The 12,571-nt window shown below is 44.2% G+C and overlaps 1 pseudogene across 1 annotated transcript; it reads left to right on the top strand.

Annotated features, from left to right (window-relative positions):
- The first annotated feature begins 2,448 nt into the window (after window positions 1–2,448).
- On the top strand, window positions 2,449–11,400 carry LOC310899791 (zinc finger CCCH domain-containing protein 11A-like; annotated as a pseudogene). The gene is made up of 14 exons: window positions 2,449–2,540; window positions 2,767–2,886; window positions 3,669–3,792; window positions 4,237–4,440; window positions 4,969–5,088; window positions 5,597–5,677; window positions 6,094–6,204; window positions 6,943–7,005; window positions 7,264–7,359; window positions 7,570–7,635; window positions 8,149–8,535; window positions 9,651–9,820; window positions 10,237–10,298; window positions 11,076–11,400. The product of its transcript is annotated as a zinc finger CCCH domain-containing protein 11A-like (transcript).
- Window positions 11,401–12,571: the final 1,171 nt, after the last annotated feature.

Below are 12,571 nucleotides of genomic sequence, written 5' to 3'. Positions count from 1 at the left end.
CCTAAGTCATCTTTTCTAACCTTTCATGATCTTGCAGCAATGGATGATGATGGATATATGGATTAGGGAACAGCACGTGATGGCAAACCTGTGGTATTTGCTACAGCGCAGAAAGAAAACAAATTGCTTCCAAAAAATCAAACTAATTCAAAATTCTTGGTATCATGCAGCCATGCCACTGGCAAAGTGAGCATTGCCCTGCCTCTCAAAGCTTGCTGTATCCTTGATCTGCTGTCTTCCTGCTGTTAATTGATTGCAACTCTACGTGTCTGATCAGGGCTACGAGTTGTTCTCGATATGGATACCATACGACATATACTGTGCACGCTTGTGTGTATAGATATGTTTATCCTGTATGCATGTACATATTTGATCTGGATAGGCTGGAGCGATGGGCTGAGGTCAACTGTATGAAGATCAACAAGGCCAAGTGCCGGGTCCTGCACCTGGGGCGCAACAACCCCAAGCAGAGCTACAGGCTGGGAGATGAGTGGCTGGAAAGCTGCCTGGCCGAGAAGGACCTGGGAGTGTTGGTTGACAGTCGGCTGAATATGAGCCAGCAGTGTGCCCAGGTGGCCAAGAAGGCCAACAGCATCCTGGCCTGTATAAGAAGCAGTGTGGCCAGCAGGTCTAGGGAAGTGATTGTGCCCCTGTACTCGGCTCTGGTGAGGCCGCACCTTGAGTACTGTGTTCAGTTTTGGGCCCCTCGCTACAGGAAGGACATGGACGTGCTCGAGCGAGTCCAGAGAAGGGCGACCAAGCTGGTGAGGGGTCTGGAGAACAAGTCTTACGAGGAGCGGCTGAGGGAGCTGGGCTTGTTCAGCCTGGAGAAGAGGAGGCTCAGGGGCGACCTTATCGCTCTCTACAGTTACCTTAAAGGAGGCTGTAAAGAGGTGGGGGTTGGTCTGTTCTCCTACGTGCCTGGTGACAGGACGAGGGGGAATGGGCGAAAGTTGCGACAGGGGAGTTTTAGGTTGGATGTTAGGAAGTACTTCTTTACCGAAAGGGTTATTAAGCATTGGAACGGGCTGCCCAGGGAGGTGGTGGAGTCACCATCCCTGGAGGTCTTTAAAAGACGTTTAGATGTAGAGCTTAGCGATATGGTTTAGTGGAGTACTTAGTGTTAGGTCGGAGGTTGGACTCGATGATCTTGAGGTCTCTTCCAACCTAGAAATCCGTGATACTGTGTGATACATATGTATGCATATTTGTGTGCTGGCCCCCAGATCACTCATGGTATAAAGCATTGGCCTCGAAGGCATACTCATCAAAATATTTGGTAGATCCTCCATTTTTTTCTAGTTCCCTCAAAATGAGAGAGTTTTTACGCGCTCTCTGTGTCAAAAAGGCAAAACTTCTGATTTCCACTGTCGCTCTCGCTAACTTTCTATCACTCACTCCTCGTGTGTGTGTCTAAACACATATGTGTGTATGCGTATGCACATTTGTGTATTTCTGTGCACTGGTGTGTTTTTTGCTGTACAGGTAATAAAGACGGGGAAAGGTTTTAGTGTTTTCTTAATAGGTGAAGAAATCTTGAAGACCAGAGATTGGAACATACTGAATTTTGAATTAAAAAAAAAAAAAAAAAAGTCAAATTTTCTGGCTGTGGAAGATGGAGCCTCATTTTTGCAGCCACTTTGAATCACGAGTTCATCTCTAAATGCACTGGGTTTTTTTGTTTTTGTTTTGTTTTGTGGTGTTTTTTTTTTTGGTTTTTATTTTTTGAAGAGCTAACTAACCCTGGCTGTCTCCAGTCTGAGAGAGTGTTCAGATGGACTTGCTTCCTCCATTAGTTATAAGCTGTTTAAAAGCACATCCTATGTTTGAATTGTGGATGAGAGGCTCCCTTGGCAAAGTGAGGAGGCAAATTCTTCCTACCCCTTTATCATTAATTCACGGATTCAGTGTTGGTTCGGCCTCCAGGAGAAGTTAACTGGAAGTCTTTGAAGATCGATAACTTTGCTGAGGTTGTCCAGGTAGGTGAACTCGAAGACCCACAGTGACTGGAACGTGCTATTTAATGCGTCATACTGCGTTCTGTAGAAGTTACTCGTAGCCATAGTTGATCATTGCCTTGCATGTATGATCAGGTGGTTTTTGAAGAAGTGACTCCCTTTTCAGGCTTCCGGATGTGCTCCAAGGCATATTATTGAGGACGTGGAAGAGAACACTTGCTGACAAAGCTCCTGGCAGCTTTACAGAACTTTAGTTTAATATTGTGTTAGTTCCCGTAACAGCTGATTTCAAGGCATTGCTCTCCTCAAGAGACTAATTTGATGAACAGAAGAAAGCTGGAAAAATGCTTGTTACTCATTATTTTTCACTTGTTGGTACTTTGTTTAGGGTTACTTTTAAAAAGAAGATTTCACTGATCACAAGCCAGTGGAAGACTTTCAGCCCAAGCAAGGGTGAAGACAGCTCTCTCCAAGAGCAGAGGAAGTCCCTGTGGAGAGAACCCGAGCTTGTTATCAGAACTTGTCGGCATGTCTAAACAAGGAGACGATTGCTACTTCTATTTCTATTCTACCTGTACCAAGGTATGGCTGGGTTTCTTTTGCTTTGCTTTGCTTTGTTTTTTTGTTGTTTTTTTTTTTTTTTCTTTTTTTTTCAGGAAGGGGTAGAGTAGGAGGAGGAGGCACACTGGTCTTTGGTTAACGTGATAACCAGATAGATTCTGAATTCAATCGTAGCAACCTGAGGCAGTAGCATGGACGTTTTTGAGGCTGTACTATATTTTCCTTGTTGGTTTCCTTTTGGTTACAGGGAGACAACTGTTCCTTCCGCCACTGTGAAGCTGCTCTGGGGAACGAGACAGTCTGCACGCTGTGGCAGGAGGGTCGTTGTTTCAGGAATGTCTGCCGATTCAGACACATGGAAATCGATGTGAGTGCCTAAAGATGTGTTCTCAAAATAAATCAACAAAAGCATTTTTCAGTGCTGTAGGTGTGCTGATTGTGCTTTTGCAGGACAGAGTCCTTTGCTTTGGAATTACACTGGTTTCTGTTAGCAGGGGAGGGGGTGGGAGGAAGGAGAGGGAAATAAAATCAATGCCTTAGGTATGTCTTAGCAAGATTTTCTTTTATTAGACGCCGACAGTATTTTCTCAACAGATGCAGAATAACCGCTAACTAGACTGCTAAAAGCTGCTGGAGCAGGGGGGTAATAAACAGGCTGTACTAGCCTCCTGAGAGCAGGCTTGATAATGATCTATCAGGTCTCTTGTGTCCCGGAGTCCTTCAGATAATGCTGTTCTAGCTGCCTGGGCTAGGAAGCAGTGGGGAAAGTTAAAGGTGCAGAAGAACGAAGTCTCCGAGAAGTAGTTCTGGATAGAGTTAACGTAGGCAATTTAAGATGTTCTTTTTCCCTCTGAATAATCCTAGTATAATCCTGGGTGTATTAGTTTAACCCACCCTAAACTGATGTCTGAGAGTGCCTGTCTTCTCAAACTGAATGATGACAAGGCTAAACGTGCATAGTGGTTACAGCTTCTGCAAACTTTGTGAATATGCCCGGAAATACTATACTTCCGTGATAAACTGACCTTTGGAATGATGTTTCAGCACTGTATTGTGACAGCCCTATCGCTGTCGTGACCTGGAACTGTGCATCTCTTTGCAAACCTTAGGTGCATGTTATCACGAGCTTGTCTTTCTTTCTGTCTTCAGAAAAAGCGCGCTGAGATTCCCTGCTACTGGGAGAAGCAGCCAGTAGGCTGTCAGAAAGCCAACTGTGCTTTTCATCACGCAAAGGGACGTTACATCGATGGCGTCTTCTTACCACCAAGCAAGAGTGAGTTTAGGTCCTTTTTCTTTAAGTATTGAAGAATTAATTTTGCATATTACTTAGTGGGTGCCAATAGTGTAGGAGACATCAGGTAACCGTTCATTTGTGAGTGCAGGAAAAGGTCTGCAGTCCTAGGTGGTCAGCTAAACCGAGTGTACTGCTGCTGTACTGCTGGTATTTGTTTTCTGCTTTCATGCTCAGCTTCTCTCTGCTTTGTGTGATATTTGCCTTGCAGTTTGCTTTCTGTTGTTTCGTCTTCTGCTGGGTGGCAGGGAGATGTGTTGTTGTTTGAAGGCAAGTCATTGTTCACGGTGTAAACAGTGGCGGGATGGGCAAAAGGAGATGCTGCATTCATTGCCTGTGCAGGTTATCTGCCTTAGCTACCATCTTCGTGCATTGTGGTCAAAGTTTTAAACTGCCATATTACTGATGATCCTCCTCTTCCTCTAGCTACACTGCCAAGTCCGCCTGAGTCCGCGGACGATGATTTGAAAGTGGCTCAGATGTCACTGCAGCAAAACAAACTTTCTGTCCAGTCCAATCCCTCTCCATAGCTAAGGCGGGTGATGAAAGTGGAAAACTCGGAAAATGTCCCAAGCCCTACACACCCTCCAGTTGTAATCAATGCTGCAGATGATGATGAAGATGATGATGGTGAGCATGGTTTGGTTCCTGGAAGGAATTTGTGCTGTAAATGATTGTGTAAGTCTTTGGTTCTTGGAAGGAATTTGTGCTGTAAATGAATGTATAAATCACAGATGACCTGAGGTCTGACTAGCGATAGGGCAGGCAGTCCGCTCAGGTCACTGGTGGCTTTGTCTGGCAGTCAGTGGACAGAACCTGAAATGTTGGAGGAAAGCTTAGAACCACTCTTGGCTTTAGCTGGTCTGTTGTGTAAAGCTCTATGTGAAACTAGGAAGGAAATTCCTTTTTTTTTGTCTGAAGAGTAATATGTTGTGTAGTAGTTAAAGCTGCAGAGAGAATCTAGAGTCCTAGATGTTTTGTCCTAGGGTAGTCTACTTACGAGTTCATCAGGTCAGTGTAGCTGTATTAAAAAAAAAAAAAAAAAAAAAAAAAAACCCAACTTTTTTATAGGAACCATGGACTGAAGTGTCATTGCATGAGCTACATAATCACGAACAATCTGGCCTATGCATAACTGAATAGATTTTTCCCCTTCAGACCAGCTTTCTGCGGAAGGAGAAGAAACTAAAACTCCCATCCAGCAACCAGCTGAGGAAGGCCAAAATGGATTACGGATGATTTCCACTGGGAAAGCCAGTGCTACTACTGCTAAACAAGGTATTCCAGCACCTGTAGTAGGATAAATCGGAAGGAGAACTTGACAATTAACTCAAAAGCAATGTGGCGTAAAAACACAACAGAATGTAGGGGTGCTGAATGGACTCGGTTATTTCCATGATCTCATTTCTCCCTGATACCATCATGTGCCCATTGGGTCAGAAAGTTGAACTGCTTTTCTTTCCTTTTGGAGAACAAAACAGGGTCACAGCATGGAGTTTAAATGGTTGCACGTGCAGCCTGGCAACCACTGTTGAAAGCCATATCTAACGATAGAGGGATCTAATATCACGTAAATGGATTAAAATTAAAACTACAGTTTTTACCCTGAAGGGTGAAAGGAGGGGCAAAATGCCATTGATTCTATGGTTGTTTCACTTGTGAGGAGTGTTGACAGGCTTTATTCTAAATACTTCTGAAAGTTCCTGAGCACTAAGAAGCCTGAGGATCTGTGGTCCTCAGTGAGTGCCTCTAAGCCTTAGTCTCATTAACTGTTTTCTGTTTTCAGAGGACGGTCTGAATTTTGGAATAAAAACACTTGAAGAAATCAAATTGCAGAAAATGAAGGAAAAAACTAAGAGACACGGTGGTGAGTTAATATTCCCTGCTTCCTTACCCGGTTCACCTTCATCCTGTGTGATGATTTTTCTTTCAAAAAAAACCTCTTCCAGTAATACCGGGTAGCTGGCTATGCTTTGGTGAATCCAACTATTTTGCCAAAGAAGTGAAATTTGATTGGCTTCAGAATGGCAGGTGATGGTGGCTGGGAGCTGCTTGAGGGATAGACTTCCATGTTTAGCTGGGGGCATCGAGCAACCTGATTCTCAGCCAGCTGGTATTCTAGATGGGAATTCCAAGGGCAACCAGAGGCAAACTAGTCACCTCTCTTATTTGCATGCTCTGGTCACTGTATGTTTGACAGTAATGAATAATTAAAGTTTTTTGTTCTTCGTGATAGTTTTTTCTGTTTGGTAAACTTCCTTATGTTTTGCTTGCTCTGAGCAGAAGGTCCTTCAAGATCTTCTCTTCCTCCCGTCGATTCTATGATTTTTCCTGCTCCGGAAAAGGAAAATGTCCGGACAGTGGTGAGAACTGTGACACTGTCTACAGAGGAAGGTAATAATTCATGCTTTTGTTTTGATTTCATTACTCCTAAACTGGAAGGTTAAGCAAGAAGGAAGGCAATTCACCCCTGTTAGCCTCCTGGTGCTGCCGCCTTCTGTTCAAAACATGCTTTTATGCTGAAAGTCCCTGGTTGTACTGGAAAGCTTTGGTGCTCAGGTTAAGTGCAGTAGCAGGAGAAAGAAAAAAATGTGTCAGTATGCAAATAGGGGGATAACTGAAAAACAGGAGAGTAACGAGAAGAAAGAGCTCTAGAGGACAGTGCTATGTAAGAAGCAATTTCTGAAGCTTTAAAGAGGCTGACAGTGGCACGTGTGGACAGTAGTGCGATAGGAGTCTGTGTATAAATTATATTGTTTAGAGTTGTGCAAATTCCTTTGAAAGGGAAAGAAGTGAAGAAGTACTTCTACCCATAGACATTCACCTTAGAAAGGAATATTTCTCAGCATTTGTACCTAATAATATTCTGCTTGCTTATGCAGCTCTGTTCTGCACAAAGTATAGCTGTCAAGCAGACTCAGATTCATTCTCGACTACATTCAGCTGGAATTTGAGGCAAACACTGAGACTATGGATACTTTTTCTAAGTTAATTATAGTTGAAATATGAGTTTGTGTGGTTTAGCTGTCAAAACAGTGCCTTGCTGGGTTTTTTTTGGACATGGGCTAACAGTATACTATTTCTATTGGCTACTGGTTTCTATGAAATAGAAAAATTTTACTTTTGTTTTAGGGGAGGAACCTGTGGTTCGACTAGATCTTGCTGAGAAACAAGGAAAACGGAAAGCCTCCGTGGGTAAGAACTTTTTATGAGCTGTTATTTAGGTGCCGCCTTCTCTATATGACTGCATTGAAGAGTATTTTTGACGTATGAGAGGAAAATGCGTTGCAGTGGAGATCTGTGTTGACTGCAGAAATGGCAAAAAAACCATTTAGCAGCTGAAAGGCAATTTTATGAAAATATGCTTGAAAAATAGAAGCTTGTGGTTGACTGTTCTCAAATCTTCCTGCAAAGAAATGTTCTTAAAATATTCCTTGTTTTCTCTGTCTGAAGCTGATGTAAGCGCCCTTCCGGTGAAGCGCAGCCTTGCTGAAAGGCTGGGGAAGAAGGTGGAGGTTCCGGGAAATGCTGACAAAGCACCAAAGAGAGGTACAGCTACTAAACAGGCATCTGGATGTGATTCACGGGTTTTGTAGTTAGGCTTTCTGTTTGTCCTTTTCCTGCGATGTTTCTTTTTGCATGTTGGCTGAGGTCTTAATCACCGGGATTCAAAGTTACCTTTCCTGCCTTGTTTTTGAATGTGAACACAAAGTTGACGTTTATGCAGCCTCCCTAATTTGGTCTTTTTCTGTTTTGCAGTTCAAGTTCCCAAGTCTGTGAAGGAGAGGCTAGGATTACCTTCTCAACGGACTAGTACTGCGAAAGGTAACAACTGGCTATTAAATATACTTTCTCCTTCTTCCTTTCCGTGAACTTAGACCGTTTTCATACAGCCCTAAAAAGGAATTCAAATGAAAACAAAGAACTGATTCCTCTTGCTCGAGTGCTGAAGCTCTTCTGACAGCCACTATCAGAAATCTGGCTCTAGGTGTGTGTTTATTTTCCGCTTGTGCCTTGTCAAGGTTTTAAGCTGCTTCTGTGAACCATCATATACAATTAGAATAGAGCCACTGCCGGGAGCAGGAATTTGAAATGCAGTCTGAAAAAGTAATCAAGTAAACTAGCATTTCTGTGTAGCAACTCTCTCTGGATAGGGCTGGTCTTCAAAATACAACAAGTGGCTCAGAGGAGGAGGAGAATGTTAGGCTATTGTCCTAAGATGCGTTATTGGGAACGCTCAGGCTTAGTTTTCCTTAGTACTGTGACAAATTTTGGAGACTTAAACTATTGTTGGACTCTCTTTAAATGTTGGCGCTTCTCATTTCTTGATGATGACAGGGAAGGCTGCTAAGCCAAAGGGAGAGGTCCATGTGAAAACACTGGAGGAAATCCGTCGTGAGAGAGCTCTTCAGAGACGAGAATGTCAAGCCAAAGCCCAGGCTGAATGGCATGGTAAAACCAAAGATCCCAGCGCAGGGGCAAAAATTGAGGGTGAGCCCAAGAAGCAGAGCGTGCTCACTCTTTCCGGGCCCAGCAAAGTGCAGTCGAAGGAGCCGGCAGGTAAAGCCAAGCCAGAAGGAGAAGTGCGTGTTAAAACCCTGGAAGAAATAAAGCGCGAGAAAGCTCTGCGGATGCAGCAGAGTGGAGAAAATGTGCCAGCTCCCCCAGCACAACCTGGACCTGCCCCAGCCGGGCAGAAATCGTTATGGAACACAAAGCTATCAGGTAATAAGATGCTTTAATACCTGCCCCGGTGAGGTGCTTCCCATATTGAGCAAGTTCCGTTTGCTCAGGATCTGCTTTGCTTTTTCCTTCAATGCAGAGGATAAAAGAGTTTAAGGCTGCAAAGTTCAAAGGCAAAGAAGGGCCAGAACATGCAACCATGTCTGTTTTCGTTAATTACGTGATGGTATTCTGTATTTCCCACTAGAAAATTAACACATTGAGGGGCTTTTTAGTCTAATTTTGGTATTCTGTTTTTTTCTGCCATCTGTTTATGGTATGAAGTCCTCCCTGCGTTGAGTTCAAGTTCACCTTCCTCTTTGGCATGTGTTGCTTAACTTGACACGTGTATGTGTTTGTAAAGCATGCTTCAGCGTCTTAATGTGGGGGGCCAGTTTCTGTCAAAAATGACAGAGGATCAAAGGCCTCGTTGTTAAGATTATATCAACTTTGTAAAATGAGATTGTGTGAGGGAGATAAGGAGGGCTTAAAGGCTGCATGCACTGCACATTGTAGCCTTTCTCTCTGTCTCATGGGACACGAGGAAATAAACACACAAAGAAAACAAGTACCCAGCTTTCTTTCGTTTCTTCTCCTGCCAGCCAGATGTTAGGTCAGGAATGGGAGACTAGAATATGACTCTACAAATTTGGATTTTGTAGAACAACTTAATAGATTTTGTGGGACATCACTGCAGGGGAGAGGAAGCTGGTACAACAGTTGCATACACTCTCTTGTCTTACTATACCTGCTGCTTTTCCTTTCCTAGAGGGAGCAAGACTTTAAATACAAAAGCTGTCAACATTTGTGAATCTTACTAGACTTCATACAACGTCTTAGAGTATTGCTTGCACTTGGGATCGCTCTGTGTCTGAGTTTCCCTCGTCCTGGATTATGATTTACTGTAGCTATTCAGTTCCTTTGTTCCTTTGTATGGATTGTTGGTAGACGGAGTTTACTATGTGGAAGATATTGCTGAGAATCCAGGCAATGGCAGTGTAATTCTGCTGGCCAAATACAGTTAACTGTGTAGACGGGCCGTGGAAATGAGGAAGAGAACGTGGATTTTTCATGAGGCAGAGCAAGACTGTATCAGTTCTCTCTTCCTTTTACTCTAGCCAACTTTAACATGTTTGCGAAGCCTTGGGATGGGAAAGTCGCTTCCCCCAAGAAGAAGGCACTGAAACGTAAGGCACCTGGCAGTTTTCCCTCTGCTGTAGCAGCTGTGAAGCCACGGACTGCCTCTGACGCTGACACAATGGGACCTCCAGCCAAAAAAGCAGCTATGGTAAGGACAGGGGCTAATGCAGAAATGGATCCCTTGTAAAATTTACACCCTCCTCTAGGAGAAAAGATGGAAAACTCAAAAGTTCTACAGGCTTTCTGTTTCCTTTTAAATCCAGTAGCTGCCTACAGAATTCTTGTAGTACCCTTCCATATTTATTAGATTAATGGCACTATTTACTTAGTCCTCTGTGATTCTGTGATTTCTCTGGTGTGGAGGATTTTGTCCATTAATGCTGTGTTCTTAAAAGACACAAGATCATTAGTAACCTCCAAGTGAATATTAACTTTCTTCAGGAGCACCTTGGTTTTGTATTTTGGCTAAGGCTCCGCAATGCCAGAGGAGAAGCAGCATGGAGGAAAAAGCTAGTAAGGAATCTTTTACCCATGAGTCCTAAATACTGTTTTGCTGCTTTCTAGGCTGTTCCAGCCACGCTGGAGCACGTCCCAGCCACCAGACTTGAAGAAAATCCCCAAAACAGGTGATGACCACAACTTGTTCTTTTTCTCAATCGGTGTATATCCCCAGTGAAACATAAGTTCTGTCACACGTGGGGAAAAAAGGAGGGTTCTGAGATAATTAAAGCCCAAATCCATCAGAGGAATAAGTCACGTGAAATGACTTTCTAGCAGCTAGCAGGAATGCTTAATTAGACTTACTTTCTTTAAATGCTGCAAGTCGGTACAGCTTTCCAGTGACTTCTTGCTCTGTCTGAATACCTAAATGAGGATGAGGTGAAGTTCTCCTACTTCCTCGTGAGGTGATAAATGATGAGTAGTGTCCTCTGCCTTTTGGTCCTCAAGAATGCCACCCGAACAAACATACAAGGTGACAAGAGTGCAGGGAGAGCAGAGGGAAGTGATGGCTGCAGATCAGCTTCCTGTAGTGGGGAGCAAACTCTGCTGAGTGTGCCGTGGGAAAAATGACTAACTTAGCAAACAGATATTTGCAGATGGAGACTTCTTAACATTTTTACAGGAAAATTAAGCAAGGTGGCAAAGTGCCTCTTGCTACAACAATTGAACCATCTTTGCTAGACTCCAGGTGCTCTGGCTTCACAGAGAAACCCCCAAACTGAAAAATGTACCTGCTAATATATTGGGCTCTAAATGTCGCCCTGGGTTAATTGAATAACAATCCCTGGGTAAGATTGAAGTGCAGGAGGGGTTGGCTACGGTTTTAAGAGCCGGTTTGCAGAAAAGGGATTTCCCGTTAAGAAATGGCATATACTGATTGTTCTCTTCCTTGCTCTGCCAAGACCTGAAGCACATCTTGGAAGCCAGGCAGAATCTGTGGAGCCAATGGAGTTCTCAAGCTCGACTTCAGCTTCTTCCCAGCTAGAAGAAGCAAGGACACGCCGGCTGAGTTCCACAGGCAACGCGCCCGTATCTGTAGACGAGGATTTAGAGACGCTACTTTGGGAACTCTCAGACGGCATACTGGAAGCCGAGCTCGACTTGGACCCAGGGAAGGATGAGGATGACCTCCTCCTTGAGCTTTCCAAGATGATTGATGATTGAACTGCATAGTCCTATGGTATATTAAAAAAACAAAAAAAAACAAAAAAAAACCAACTCTTCTTCTTGTTGGATACCCCGAGGTGATCCTTTTTCTAACTGAGGCTTTGCAATGAGACTTAAAGCACAGTTGGAACTGGTAGAAATTGGCAGGATCTGCACTCAGTTGTCCTAAGTTTTCCTGCTGGTCAGAGTTAAGGTCTTGTGCATGGTTCCGTAACTATAGGTGGCTACCTTTGATATCAAGAGGACAAAGCACTTGTTTCTTTTGGCACAGAAAGATGTCCATCGGCACGCTGTGGTGGCTGTGAATTGACGTAGTGATGGAGCGATGCTCTGAAGGCTTAAACGGAAAGCTTCTTCCTTCCGCCCCCCCTTGGCACAGCTCGATGTTGGGCACATTGTGAAGCCTGGGTGTTCTGATTTCTCGGACAGTTGATACCCAAATCCCGGAGTTACTATGTCAACTCTTGACTTTTATTTGTGTATGCCATTGTTTTGACTGTAATCTTTTCAGATGATGAAGCTGTAGGGGCGGGAGGGAGCAGAATAATTATTCTAGCGTTGTGGACCAAACATGCTGCCAGGAGTGGTGGTGGTGGGGTCAGCCCACCCGGCCTTACTTTCAATTATCAGGGATGATAAAATGGTGTGAAAAGCAGCAGCTCTGCGATACGGCTACGCTACCCCCACTCCCTTCTCTTGTGCTGTACCAAAGTTCCCCCAAGCTTTGGTTGGTGCTTTTCGCTGGTGACAGTAGGACTCCAGGGCGAGTAGTCGGGACTCTCCTGCAGTAACTGGGTCAATTAAGGGTTGGTTTAAGTGCCTCCTGGTTTTTAAAATTGCTCCCCTGAGCTGCTGGCTCTGCTGCCTGCTACAGCAAATGTTCGGGTGCCGTCAGCGTCGCACTTGGGCGTGGGCACTGACTCTGCGGAGGAGAGCTGAGGCTCGGGTGTATTGTGTACCCTGCCGCCAGTGATCGTTTTCCCCTAGCAGATCTATTTTGAATTATTTCCCTAAATTTTAGAGGAACTTTAGGCTCTTTGTGCTATGATTTGTGAAGCTGTAGGGGCCCTCAGGCATTTGCTGCTGGCAGAGAAAAACCGCTTGTCGAATTTGTTGTAAATACTTTCTGTTTGGACAACAACGCCTGTGTGTGTGTGTGTGTGTGTGTGTGTGTGTACGTGCGTGCTTTGATGACCCCCTGCGACGCCCCAGCTCCGCGAGGGAAGCTTTG

Source organism: Anser anser, assembly GCF_964211835.1.
Source record: "Anser anser genome assembly, chromosome: 5".
Taxonomy (NCBI): Eukaryota; Metazoa; Chordata; class Aves; order Anseriformes; family Anatidae; genus Anser; species Anser anser.
This window is presented reverse-complemented; position numbering and strand designations above follow the sequence as displayed.